Source organism: Phasianus colchicus, chromosome 8 (genome assembly GCF_987193195.1).
Source record: "Phasianus colchicus chromosome 8, bPhaCol1.hap1.1, whole genome shotgun sequence".
Lineage (NCBI taxonomy): Eukaryota > Metazoa > Chordata > Aves > Galliformes > Phasianidae > Phasianus > Phasianus colchicus.
The window spans coordinates 10,434,633-10,447,960 of record NC_143443.1 but is presented as its reverse complement, the minus strand read 5'-3'; the positions used below and the strand labels follow the sequence as shown (position 1 = coordinate 10,447,960).

General features: G+C 37.7%; 1 long non-coding RNA gene across 1 annotated transcript in view; it reads right to left on the bottom strand.

The window, feature by feature from the left end:
- Positions 1-304: 304 nt before the first annotated feature.
- The window catches only part of LOC116234991 (uncharacterized), a 419,872-nt gene continuing 406,848 nt past the window's right edge, over positions 305-13,328 (bottom strand). The window contains exons 15-18 of the long non-coding RNA XR_016468730.1: positions 10,746-11,009; positions 1,926-2,043; positions 1,377-1,441; positions 305-1,196 (exon numbers count right to left, since the gene is read on the bottom strand). This is a non-coding gene — a long non-coding RNA (uncharacterized LOC116234991). The remainder of the gene's footprint in view (positions 1,197-1,376; positions 1,442-1,925; positions 2,044-10,745; positions 11,010-13,328) is intronic.

The window sequence follows — 13,328 nt, the reverse complement described above, 5'->3', positions numbered from 1 at the left end:
TATATAGTGGTAGATCTTCCTCCATGACTCACACTTACCCACTTACTCACACTGAAGTATTAAATGACATCTAATTCAATTAAATGAATAGTATTTTAATAATGTCGTCATGTGAAAAGAGTGGAGAAGCTTGGCAGAAAATAAACCCTATTGCATTCCAGCTCATTTTCAGATATCAGAAAGGCTGGGGGTGGCTGAGCTTAGATTGGAGTGACTTGGTGCTCTAAGTTTCACTGCATTCAATACATGACCTACCACAGTTAGATTCATAAATAGCACACTGCGTAATTCATCTAAATGCATTCAAAGGGGCTCTCACAACCACTCATAAGGAATTGGGGCACACCAGTGAGAACTGCCACGGCTAAATTAGTGACTAGTGCAGTTTAATAAAGCACATCCTTTTGGAATGCTGGTGATAAATACACTGTCTGCAAAACATATGAGTTTAACGAATTACACAAACAATACAGCTAACAACAATCATTTTAAATCACGGGACAACTCTACACAAATTTCTAAGTTTCCCAGGGAAGCACTCAGTATAACTGAGTGTGCAAATTGTACCCAACACATGTCCCTATAAGGGGTAGTGGAAGACAGAGTGAATGCGGGGAAAGGGAGAAAAAAGAGGCTCAGTTTGACTGATCCCAGCTTGTCTGCAAAGGTATCTTCCTGCCACCCCCAATTTTTTTCTCTCTTAAGCCATTTAATACTTTTTCCTACTTTGAGGCAGAGCTTTAGAATTTCTTGTGAAACACACCTTGGTCTTGCAAGGTTTACTTGAAAGCATGTTTTTGACAGAAAAATGGAGAACTGCTGGCTCAGGAAAATAAGACAAGTTTATCAGTTAAAATAGCATCATTAAGTCCCTGTCCCTAAAGGATGATCACAGAATTTGGCCATGGGATTTCCACTCTGCTCCACACTCTATCTTGGTATTCTCTTATGAGTTAGCGTACCAGGTCCCCCTGATGTTTGCTAAAAGCTAAGGTCACAAATCCTGCTGCTTAGTGAACTATCATGGGCAGGATTATCCTGTGCCATTCTGCCTTTGCCTTCCCTCAGGAGGTGGACATTCCAAAAAGTCACCTCTAGTACGTGCTCCACAAGAGGTAAGTGGGTCCAAAGCAGTTTACATTTCCTCCATTACGTGTAGTACTTCCAAGATTGCTTTTCCTTCATTACATTCAGATCTGTGTGAAGTAATTAGAGCAAGCCTAGTCTCAACTGTAGTAGGGACATATTGTAAAAATTCGTGCTAATTTTTGTGTGGACAACTTTCTATTAGAACACTAATCTGGCTGAACACTAGCCATTATTTACACTTAGCAAGACTACCCAAATTATTTATAACTGGGCAAATAAGTTCTAACCTCATTTCCATCAGCGTCTGGAACAGCTTCAGTGAAGTAAAATCAGGTATTCTCCTGTTAATCTGCTGTGTAATAAAATTGTATTTTATGCCAGATATTTGCCCATAAACTATACCAAAGCAAACCAACTCTTAGTGTTACAGTTTGTAGTGGATTGTACATATGTATCATGAAAATCTATTTCAGCGCATCTTCAACAACACATTTGAAAGGAATTATGTGAGAAGATCACAGATACAGAAAGAGTCTCAGTAGGAGTACTAAGGAACAAACATCAAATGCTACCATGGCCACAGGTGCCAAAAAGAAAATACTGGTTAACTACTTCTTAACAATCTATTAATATAGTATTTTTTTTTTTTTTTTGCTCTATGTTCAGGAATGTATTTCAGCAATTACCTAGATTGAACTATGTTAATAACCTTATTACATTCCATGAGCCTGTTATTACACTAGTCATTTTAAACATGTACTAGATTTGAGGATAAGGAAGAAAGTGAAGAAGTCAGGGTAAATTATGGATGTGCAACACTTCAAAAATAATCTTACCTCTTGAAGCAAGACACTCAACAAGGATAGCAAATCAAATGAGAGGAGTGAATTTCTAGTGGGTCCTGGTTATTTTCTAGGAAGAACAGCTTTATCAAAGTAGTAACACAGGAAATATCTAAAGAAAAATACAAGCAAAAAGATTTTATACCACAAGCATTTTATACATAATATGGTAAAGATTTCTTTCTCCCTCAGGCAGAAGCAAATGCAATCTGATAATTATTTCACAAGAAAAAAACACATTATTTAACTATCCTGCAGCAAGCTAATTAGTTAATCTGATAATAAAGTAGGCAATGAGAAGAGCTTTTTCATCTTCTAAGATTAAAATACGAACATGTGACAAGGCAGGTGTTAAACAAAAAAAGGAAGCATCGGGATAAAAAAACACTTTGTAAGTGAAAAGCAGCAAAAATGAGTAAAGAGTACTATTAAATTTTTAGAATGAAATAAATGTGATAGTAAAAGCTGTATGAACTGTTCTTAAAACAAAACAAAACAAAAAAACAACTGCTGTTCTTCTAAACCAGATTTTCTTTTGTCTCCTTTACTGCAACATTCTGCTTCTCAGAATTCGGAATTTTTATACATTTAAAAAAATATATTCTGTGGAGTACAGTGATCCTCACCTTCATATTTATACAGTTCTACAAAACATCCCGCAAGGATACTACAGTCAAATTATGTATAAGTGGCAGCTGTTAGAATGAAAATAAAAATGCCAACTAACAGTTTTATAGGAAAAAAAAAAAAAAGAAAAGAAAAAGAAGAGATTCTTTGGGAAGCAGCTATGTTGATAAATTCACAGCACAGGAGGGCACAAGCAACACAAGCTCAAAGCTAGAGACATTTCTGCCCTAGCAGTGTCTGAGTGGAACTCAATCTGATGTCCTTGCAGAACAGAAAGGTAGCAGGACTACAGTAACACGTGTAGTTTTAGGACTCCTCAATAACGCCCAGATAAGGCACAATAACCCCCAAACAGTGATTGTTCACATGCACATATAGATGACCATTATTAGTATATACCTAAAATGCCTAGATTACAAAGATGAAGATTTCACAGGAGAGCAGCAACTGGAAAAATTATCTTTCAGGGAGCAGTATCATTGCTAGTATTCTCCACATAGCAGAGGTCTTAGAAAAGGTGTGCAAAAAACTTCAAAAGGATTTTCAGAATAGAAACATTTATCAGAAATGCTCTGATGTTGCCTATATTTTCCCAAAGGATGTTCAGGTCACTGATGCAGTTCGACCTTTGTAGTCCTTGTATTCAGTGCAATAGCCTGAGTCTAATTAAATTATGGGTCTAGCACCATGGAAACAAATAAGTTAAGCTGCTCCCAAAATGGTTTTATCCTATGCACCTGGAAAAAGAAAGCACTCCCTAACATACTATATGAATTGATTGATATTTATTTTTTTTAAAACTCATACTGCTTATGGCTTAGAGATACAGTAGAGTTCTTTTCCTTGAACACAATTCAGTGATAATTTGAGAAATGAACTGGAGATATGTCCAAAGGAAAAAAAAAAAAAAAATGAGGTACATTATGCTTGAATCTATCACTTAGTAAAGTCAACAGCCAACAAGAAGCCAACTTCATCTCATCAAGGAAAAGGGGACCATGTCTCAACAACTTTCTCATTAGAGACTTCTGCACCAGGCTGCAATTCCATTAGGACTAAAATGTTTTACTTATCACTGAAAGAGCTGTAGCTGTAGTCTAAATGGCATAGAAAACCAATAAACATGTCTTTCCAGAAGTTTCATCTCATTTCTTATCAACTTCTCAGACATTAGCAAAAATACAAATTTCGCCCACAAAAACACTCAAGTTTATCATTCTGTCTTAGGCAAAAATGAGATTTCTAATGGCTTGGTCTTTCCATTTTCTCTCAGTAATTGTTTAGAACATATCAACAAAGTTGTTTATTTGCCATCCAGAGGGACCTCGACAAACTCAAAAGGTGGGCCCGAGTGAACCTAATGAAGTTCAACATAGCAAAGTGCAAGGTTTTGCACTTGGGTCAAAGTAATCCTAGATACACATACAGACATACAGACTGGGAGAAGATCTCCTTGAGAGTAGCCATGCAGAGAAGGACCTGGGGTTCCTGGTGGATGAAAAATTGAACATGAGAACACAATGTGCTTTTGCAACTTGGAAGGTCAATGGTATCCTAGACTCCATCAGAAGAGGGATGGCCAGCAGGAACAGGAAAATGATTGTCCCTCTCTACTCTGCCCTTGTGAGGCCTCACATGGACTACTGCATCCAGGTTTGGGGCCCACAATACAGGAAAGATGTGAAGCTGTTGGAGAGGGTCCAGAGGAGGGCCACAAAGATGATCAGAGAGCTGGAGCCCTATGAAGATGGGCTGAGGGAGCTGGGCTTGTTCAGCATGGAGAAGGGATGCCCACGAAGAGATCTCATTGCAGCCTTCCAGTATTTAAAAGGAGATTATAAACAGGAGGAGAATCAACTTTTTACCAGGGTAGACAGTGATAGCATAAGGGGAAACGGTTTTAAGCTCAAGGAGGGAAAATTTAGACTGAATGTCAGGGAAGTTCTCTACAGAGAGAGTGATGAGGTGCTAGAACAGGCTGCGGGTTCTCTGGAAATGTTCAATACAAGGTTGGATGAGGCCCTGGGAAACCTGGTCTAGTACCAGATCTAGAGGTTGGTGGCCCTGTCTGTGGCAGAGGGGCTGGAACTTGATTATCCTTAGGGTCCCTTTCAACTCAAGCTATTCTATGATTCTACATTGATATAGCCTAATTACTACTTAGGTGCTCAAAACCTAACTTTAAATCCCTAGCCCTCACAAGTCTGCATTGGCACAACTTCTCCAGGTAAGAAACGTAAGAAGCCCCCACTGAGTACTGGACCTGGAATTAGTCACTATATTCCCCTTCCCCCCCCAGTGTATTTTATTCAGCTGATAATATTTTGCAAAATCTGTATAAGCAGGCATTGTTAGTGGTGTGAACAACAACAAAATCATGAACATTTGACTTTCAAAGGCTGGACTACTTCTACTCTACTGATTTAAATACTATGAAAAGCTATAGATTGCTAGCTTTTTGCACAAGAGGTGCAAGCACAAGGACAGTAGACATTTTATTCCTATGCTCCAGATGCTGTAGCTCTTTAAGCCAGAGTGTGGGGTATGCACAGGATGAATCTGTATGTTCTTGCTGGTTTCCATGGGAACCAAAAATAGAAGAACATCTATAACTCAGTGAGGAAAACAACCTATACCTATCCATTTATCTATGCACAGATATACAGGCATGCATATGCATATTTAGTGTGTGTTTACAGATTGTAGTCATGGTAAAGCTGCAGATTTCCTGTGCTCTCTTTTCCTACGTATACGTACTCAGACATTAAACCTAAGACTGATTCAATTTTTGTTATGCATATAAATAACCCAGTGTGCAGCTACCCGCTAAGAGGCATGGAACTTCTGTAAATAGTCTGCCACAGATTGTTCCCAAAGTTAAATTTCCTTCTGCAAATTAAAGGATAGTCTAAGCCCCAGCTTCTTTCTATCTGTTAGGCCAATGATTTAACCTTAAAGGGCCTCATGCTTTTCAGTGCCCTCTATGTACAAAGTTCAGTGTGTAGAAAACATCTATTTTAGTATTTATACTATGAAAAAGAAAGCATAAAATTAGACTTGCGAATACATCTTTTCTACTCCAATATTTAAAAAACCATATTCCTATATGGAGCTGCTCAATCTACTATTTTTAATCAAAACAGCCTTAAACTGCATTCACTAGTATTTATATGCAGTCTGTTCAGCACTGAAAGTAAAGTACTGTAGTTTTCTTGGGAGACAAATACTCCAAAATCTGCCACAGAATTAATGCACAACTTTGTGTAAACTGTTTATGTGTATGTCCTCTGATTCAGAGCTTTAAATAGAGCTAATGGTCACTCTCAGATGTGTTGAGAGACACATTAACCTTTATGTAAAGCACTCCAACGTCCCATATATATTCAAGAACCAGCTATGTTCTTGAATATATACACAATCCTCAATATAAAAGCAGAAAATGTGCAGTATAGACACAAGACAGTCTGTGTTTTGAATGTTTATTCTCTGAAGTAATCACGCACCAGGAAAGTGCACTTCACGGAGCATCAAAGCCTTCCAAATTCTAAAGCTAGTTTTTACTACCAAAAGAAAGTGACTATTTAGAAAAGGCAACTCAGATCCTCTGGCTATCACAGCACATATGAATAACATGCTGACCTCAAATTGCTTAATTTACTCTCATAAAACAAAACAACAACAACAAAGAGAAGGGGAAGGAAGATATAAAGCAGTGAAAGCAATATGGGGCAAATATACTATAACTTCTAAAATTGCTGGCAAAATACTCCAAGTTCATAGAGTTTGACAGAAAATCAGGATGCATTTTAGCAGGTCAGTGAAGTGGGTAAGGCTACAAGGTGCCAACAATTCACGGTTAGAAAAGATCAGAATACACATGTTTAAAAAAATATTATAGTGAGTTCCCTCCTGTTTCTTGAGCAGGTATATATTTCAAGCCCTAGGGCCCCTCAGGGACCTGCTTCTTTAATAAATCTTATAAAAGCTGAGCCACAGAGGTGACCCAAGCTCCTCTGACACTGCCAACTGCAAACTGAAAATAAGATTTTAACAGAAGAAAAGCAATGCTATGTCAGACAAAGGTCACAAAAATGAGTAGTCTTCCTCCAAGAGTGGCAATGTATACTCTTAAGGTCAAACTCTAATCCTTCCAAAGTGGAATCCTTCTACCTCCCAGCTAATTTTGGCCTAGGGACTTCCTAGTCGGATGAGGTTCCGATGAATATAGCAATTCTTGACAGAGACTGCTTTCTTTAATTAATTTCTTAAACTAATCCAAATTTACAGCATCCATAGCAACTTTTTCTGGGGTGTTGCACTGCTCAATTACTTTTAGCACATAGAACCCTGACTTTCTCTTTGTTTTCAAACTGGCTCTTAATACTATTACTTGATTCGCTTCATTCTTGTACCGAAATAGCGTGAAGAACTGATCTCTGTTTACACTCTATCCAAACATTTCTATAATTATTTTTATCTATAAACACTAGAGAAGTACTAGTTTCATAGAAATGTTTCATTGATGGTACCATGAATTTATATCCCTATTCCCTCTCCCACACAGAATTAAAAAGTGTGAAGAAGCAAGAACATGAAAGGAGCCAAGCCAACAGTGAAGTAGCATTTATTCCAGTTGATGACCTGGCTTCTGCCAATTAAACAAAGGTAGATGAATTGTTTTCCCTGAAATACTAGACATTTCCAGACATAGCTCGTGAAAAAAAATGAGAGTATGTCAAGGTATGGTGTATAAAGAGGGACCACACAATTCTCAGTAAAGACACAAACAGAGATGCAAGTCAAAGCACTACTGGATTTCAGTAGAATGGGTACTATCCATGTGTTAGAAGAGAATAAGCCATCTGGCAAATGAAAGTAGCCTCCCAAGCAACATATCTGCAAAACGCATTTGAAAGGAAGAAAAACAGTACCAGGATCCAGTGTTTCTGAAGTAGAACAGGAGAAAGTTGTAAGTGCATTCACAGAATTCTCCAGTATCCCTGGAAAAATGAAATGGATAGGCTTTTGAAGCCTTTGAGTAATTACAAAATGAAAAAAAAAAAAAAAAAGGAGTAAAGAAATAGTTTTACAAGATGCATCTGGCAGGCAGCACAATGCGTTGGTCCCAAGAATACAAAAGTTTTCTCATTAACTAAAGAAATTCCCCATGAAATCTGAAGAGCAAAGGGGAATGAGAGCTTCTAAAAACTTTTTTCCTTAACCCAAACAGATCAGGAGTCCATTTTCCTCACCTATCCTAACAACCAGATCTCAGGGCCTGGCATACAAAACACACAGGTTCTCCTCCATGTGACAGCTGGGAATGAGCTTGCAGTTAGAGCTTGTTAGCCCTTCTTTCACCTTCACTGTAGTTTAGCACTCCTATTAGATGCCCCTTGTCACCTTGTCTGCTCTTCTTGACTGTCTCTGCTTATCACTCCAGTTAGTACAATTTTTGAGTCCTCTACCTTTTTGGCAGAAACAACGATGACAAGCCTTCATCTACAAATTTCTCAGTCAGGAACCATTAGAAGTCCCTAAATCTGGCAGATTAAAACAAACAACACTGAAAACACTTCCTCTCTCAAATTATAATGTATTTCTACAGTAGAATGAATCAAAATTCAAATTGCCCATGGCTAGGTTACAAACAGACTAACTACATCATTAATACTCTCAAGCTTTTGAACTTCAGCTTTAATCCTCTGGATTTCAGGAAAACATTCAAAACTGATGAGAACAGGAAAGCTTGGAAAGAAAACTTAAGGACAGAAAACTGATTGGTAGGTAAATGCTGTTCTAATAACATAGGTATTTCTGGAGAGAGACTAAATGCTATTGCGCTACTGGCAATTAACTTACAAAAGATAGAAAAGAAACTTTCTGGTGGTCCACACCAGAAAGTCCACAAAAGAAAGTAAAGGAAGAACTGAAATGCAGTACTCTGTGGCACTCAGTACTCCATTAATATTTCCGGTGATCACTTCTTTACCCTATTGAAATAGCTGTAAATCATATATTTCATTCTTCAAGATAACATATCTCAAGGTTTACAATACCTGTACTAGTAATTTACAGGTATTGTATTCTAAAATTCTAACTTAGATTGGATATGAGCTTTCTCACTACTTTTATATAAAGTTGGGTGGAATACAACATCTATGAAGGCAGACAGTTAATGAAACAGAAGTTTCTTGAAAAAAGTTGTGTAAGCCAATACATATTTCTTCTGCCATAAAATGAAAATCTCAAAATCTTACCAATTTTACAAATAGTGATGTTGTCCTGTTTCAGCACACTAGTTAAGTCTTTCACACATCTCTTACAGATTTTGAAAAAGAGGATAAGGATATCATAAAGAAATTACAAAACACTATTTCTGACAAGAAGCCTTTGCTTTGATCTTATAATAACAACTGAAGCATGAAAGAATTTTACATACTGATTTTAAGTTGTTAAGACATTTTTTTCTTCCTCTAGTCGTGTCTGGTACAAGTATTTTTCTTGGCTCTGTAGAGTTAATTTTCATCTGTCCATCTTATTGCTTTACTTCCAATGAGAAATATATGAAAATGTCTCAGGTTACCACAGAAAGGTTCACTTAAAATAAATGAGACAGTACTTTCTCCTTACCACCACCTTTCACTACAGTAAAGCATCACCCTTCTGATCACTATTCTCTCCCTCATTCTCAGTGCCCACGTTACTATGTATCAGCCCGGGAAAAATTTAGCAGTTATTACACATAACAAAACAATATGAACTGTAATAAATGCCTATCTTAAGAAGGATTTGTTTTATCTTTATTTGATTATGTAATTAAATCCCAATACAAATAAAGAGTTACTATGGAACATGCACTTATTTTTGAGCTGTGAACATCAACTTTACTGAGCTAAAATACAAAAAAAATAATAATAATATTGTGACTATAATATTATCTAAGACAATTTTGGCTAGCCTTTAAGGTTCTTCATTAAGTAGCAGTTTTGGAAACGTTAACGTTTCCAAATACCTTTACAAAAAATACCAACAAGAAAATAAAAATCCTACAAAACTTGAAGTTGGTTAAGTAAAGACACAATAAGACAAAGCCTAGATGATTGCTCAGTACCTATACTATTTATCCATATGTGACTAGAGAGTTACTGGACTCATACAGTATTACATGAATACAATTCTGACTTATATTTAAATCCACACAACTTGCAGTGCCTGAGTACTACACCAATCAACTATTTTAATAGCCTCACCCGTCCTTCTCAACCTTGCAAATGATCATCTACAAACCTAGGCCTCACATGTGTAGGTGAAAAAACAGGTGGCACATGCTGGGCACAGTAAAAAAAATTAAGTCCTAATTAGTACTGCTATATGTTGTGCTAAGCTCCTGGTTACATCCAGCCTCTGTTATACAGCCCTGCACTTGGGTAGAGTGCCAACAATCTGTAACAGATACTGCTCAGAGACACAGTTTTAGTGGTGAAAGCTGTGTTCAGGTCAGTACCAATGTTTCCCCAATAGACCGGAGCTTTCAGGGAGCTAAATTAGGACAACTTAAGGGGATATTTTCTGCGGAACTGTACAGAAGTGACTAGTGCTACACTAATATTAGGCACATTTACAGGACAGACTTTCTTTCTTTCAAGAAGTAAAAATGTATGGTTCTAGCCCAAACAGAGAAAACAAAAGAAACCACACTGAAGAAAACTACAGTCACATCCATTTGTTTCCAAGTACAGACATCCTATGTAGACATGCAACATTCCAAGTTCTCTCCTGTATGGTGTTTCTGCTCGTTGCATTGGTAAGAGAGTTGCACATGGACTCACAATACGCTTAATGTAGGAGATGGTAAGGTTCTTTGCTATCCCTTGCCAGGTGGTGGCAGTTACTAAAGCTGGAGCTACAGGTTTCTGCTAGCCCTATTGGTCAGGTGCATAACAAGGAATGATATGCCTGACATAAAAGTATCAGCAAACATCCTTACAGTAAACAGTTACAGTAAGAAAACTGTTTTTACTGCTCTGACTACATTCTCTCTAATCAGGAATAACCCTGAACGAAACGTTCTCATGTATTTCACTAATGGTTTCAAAGATATCCTCATAAAAGCTCAAACCATTTTCAAGCTACTCCACATTCTTGCAGCATCAGTATTTACGTCATTTTATTTCTGGTTCTTACCTTGTTTCCCATTGGCTCACAACTGCACTTCCAGGTAGTTACTCCTTCCTTTTTATCGTTGTGAGTGACTTCTTCCACAATTAGTCCAAGCACCATTTACTGTATTGTGCTCACAGCTCTGCATCCCGTTCTATACTGGCCTCTGTTGCACTAGGAGAACATCTGCAGTTGAAGGACTCATAAGATGTGGAGTGCAACCGATGGTATTTGGTGGAGGTCTGGATTCTTCCATGAAGAAATCAGGAATACCACAAAGACCAAAATCTGGGGAAGCAGAATCATAAAGCCTGAATAGATCTACAGTCTTGGATTCTGGAGGCAGTACAGAAATCCCTCAGAAGAATAGCATAAAGTCTTTAAATTTCAGGGATGAGGTTTTCCTGACTCTTTTCCTCCTCTCTGGATCAAGGGCAATTTGTTCGTGCCTCTTCTGTCACAGTTTCTATAACAGTTCTCCTGGACAGCCCCTCTCCCTGCTACTCAGTAAGGCTGTGTGAGATACACAGCTGGTTCTCTTGGCTCTCAGACACAGGTGAGTGATAATAAAGCCACATTAGAGTTTGGGGGGAGAGAGATTGCCTGCTCTTTCACAGGTGTTTTCAGGCTCGGCTGAAGTAGCAGTACTGTGGCAGTAACTCAGGTGTTGCAGCTACTCTGCACTACATAGAAAATTATTATCTCAAACACTGCTATGTATCAGCTGTAAGCTACTGGCTTCCTAAAGATCAGTATTTAAAAAACAACAATACAATAGCAATGCCAGGTTGCTGTGATTTTGTTTCTAAACTAATTTATAACATACAAAAATTTGATACAAAACAACTGCAAGATAAGTTACTTGTTTGTGTTTATAGTTAAAATGAAGGGACTTCTGTTTACCACAAGTAAGCAGGTCTGGAGAGAACTGCTTTTCTTGCTTCTCAGCCTAGCTCACCTTTTAGAGACAGGCAGGTACTTGCTGGAATAAACTGGAGCAGCTTTGGTGGAGCCAGACTATTTTTACAGGTAGAGGATATGTCTCACAAGATCCTCTGAAGAAACCCTTAACTGTCTCCACAGTTCATCTACTGATAACTCCTTGAAAGAATATACTGTCATGTACTACCAGTCTCATGTTGTAGAGTTAGAAATGAATATTGAAAAAACTATCAGTTATTCACTGAGAAACTGCATACAATAGCTTTTGCTGGGGAAAAAGAAAATGTCAATCAGAATAAAAAACACCATGTAGTGACGTGTTCTTACTACAGCTTTGTTTTTACACACTATGACATCAAATTGCATAGATCCCACTTAGTACCAAGACTTTAGGACTGTAGGTATAGTAGTTTCTGAAGCATTACAGTATGATCTACTCTAGCTACAGCAAATGAATAACCATTTCAATTTCACAGCAGATTATATGTTACTTATCTACTAAAACAACTTGCCTTTTATTGTTGCTTCTAATAACTCAATAAAAAACCTGCACAATTTATGATTAAGATGCTCTATTGCAGTGATCAAACTCTATGATTCTCAGTCCCAAACCATACTGTACCAGTACAGTTTCTACAGCTTACTGAAATTTTACTATGATCCAGATCATATTCAAACCTTCAACTGCTATGAATAGTTTCACACATGAAATCTTAATGCCAAAAAATGGATTGCCAGACATTTAGCTTGGCCTTCCTCACAAGTGATCTACACAATTTCATTTAATATTCCTGCATCAAAACTGTAGTTTCCATTTGAGTTCTCTACCACAACAGACCCTCCACTCTTTTTGGAGGGTAAGCCATTTGGAGGGCCTGAAAGGGTCTTCCGAAAAAGCCATTTTAATCACCAAAGACTCAAGATTATTGCTAACACCTGTCCAGCCCACACATTTCCAACCTTTGAAATCCAAATTGCTCACATTATTTATTCTTCTCTCAAACTGCTCATCACCTGTTCTGTCAATTCTTTATTATATATATCAAACATCTACACTACTATAGTTATGAGCATTATCTGGATAAATTTCACGCATACCAGCACATACTAGTTACAGTCTTGTAAGTAGTCCCAGATGCTTGTAAAGAGCATTTTAGATGTGAAATATTTCTGTGATGCATGAACATCACCAATTCTAGACAGAATGGGAGCATTGAATAAACTAGCTACCTCTACTCCAGCTAACTTTATCTTTCAGTCAGCATTTGTCTGAGTGGGGTCATTCCAAAGGCTGTGATGAGGTCTCTTGCTCAAGAATGAAGCAACATATAAACTTACAATTCTTTCATTTATTGTTTTCTTTTGTATGGAATTTTATGTTGTACTGACATTGTCACTGGAGACGAGCTAGCAGCACTCCAAAATGAAATGGACAAGCAGGTCACAGCTCTTCAAGCTGTTATTCCAGATTTAGAAGTCTCTGTCTCATCCACAATTTCTTCAAGTCTCTTTCTAACCCAAAGCCACTAAGAATTCACTTTGAAAAAGCAAATCAAAACTGAGCATATGTCTGCAGCGCAGAAAGGTCAGGCTAGTACTGTCTAGTACATCTGCACAGAACAGAATTAACATGTTGGCAAGGTACTGTGTCTCTGCTCACAGGTC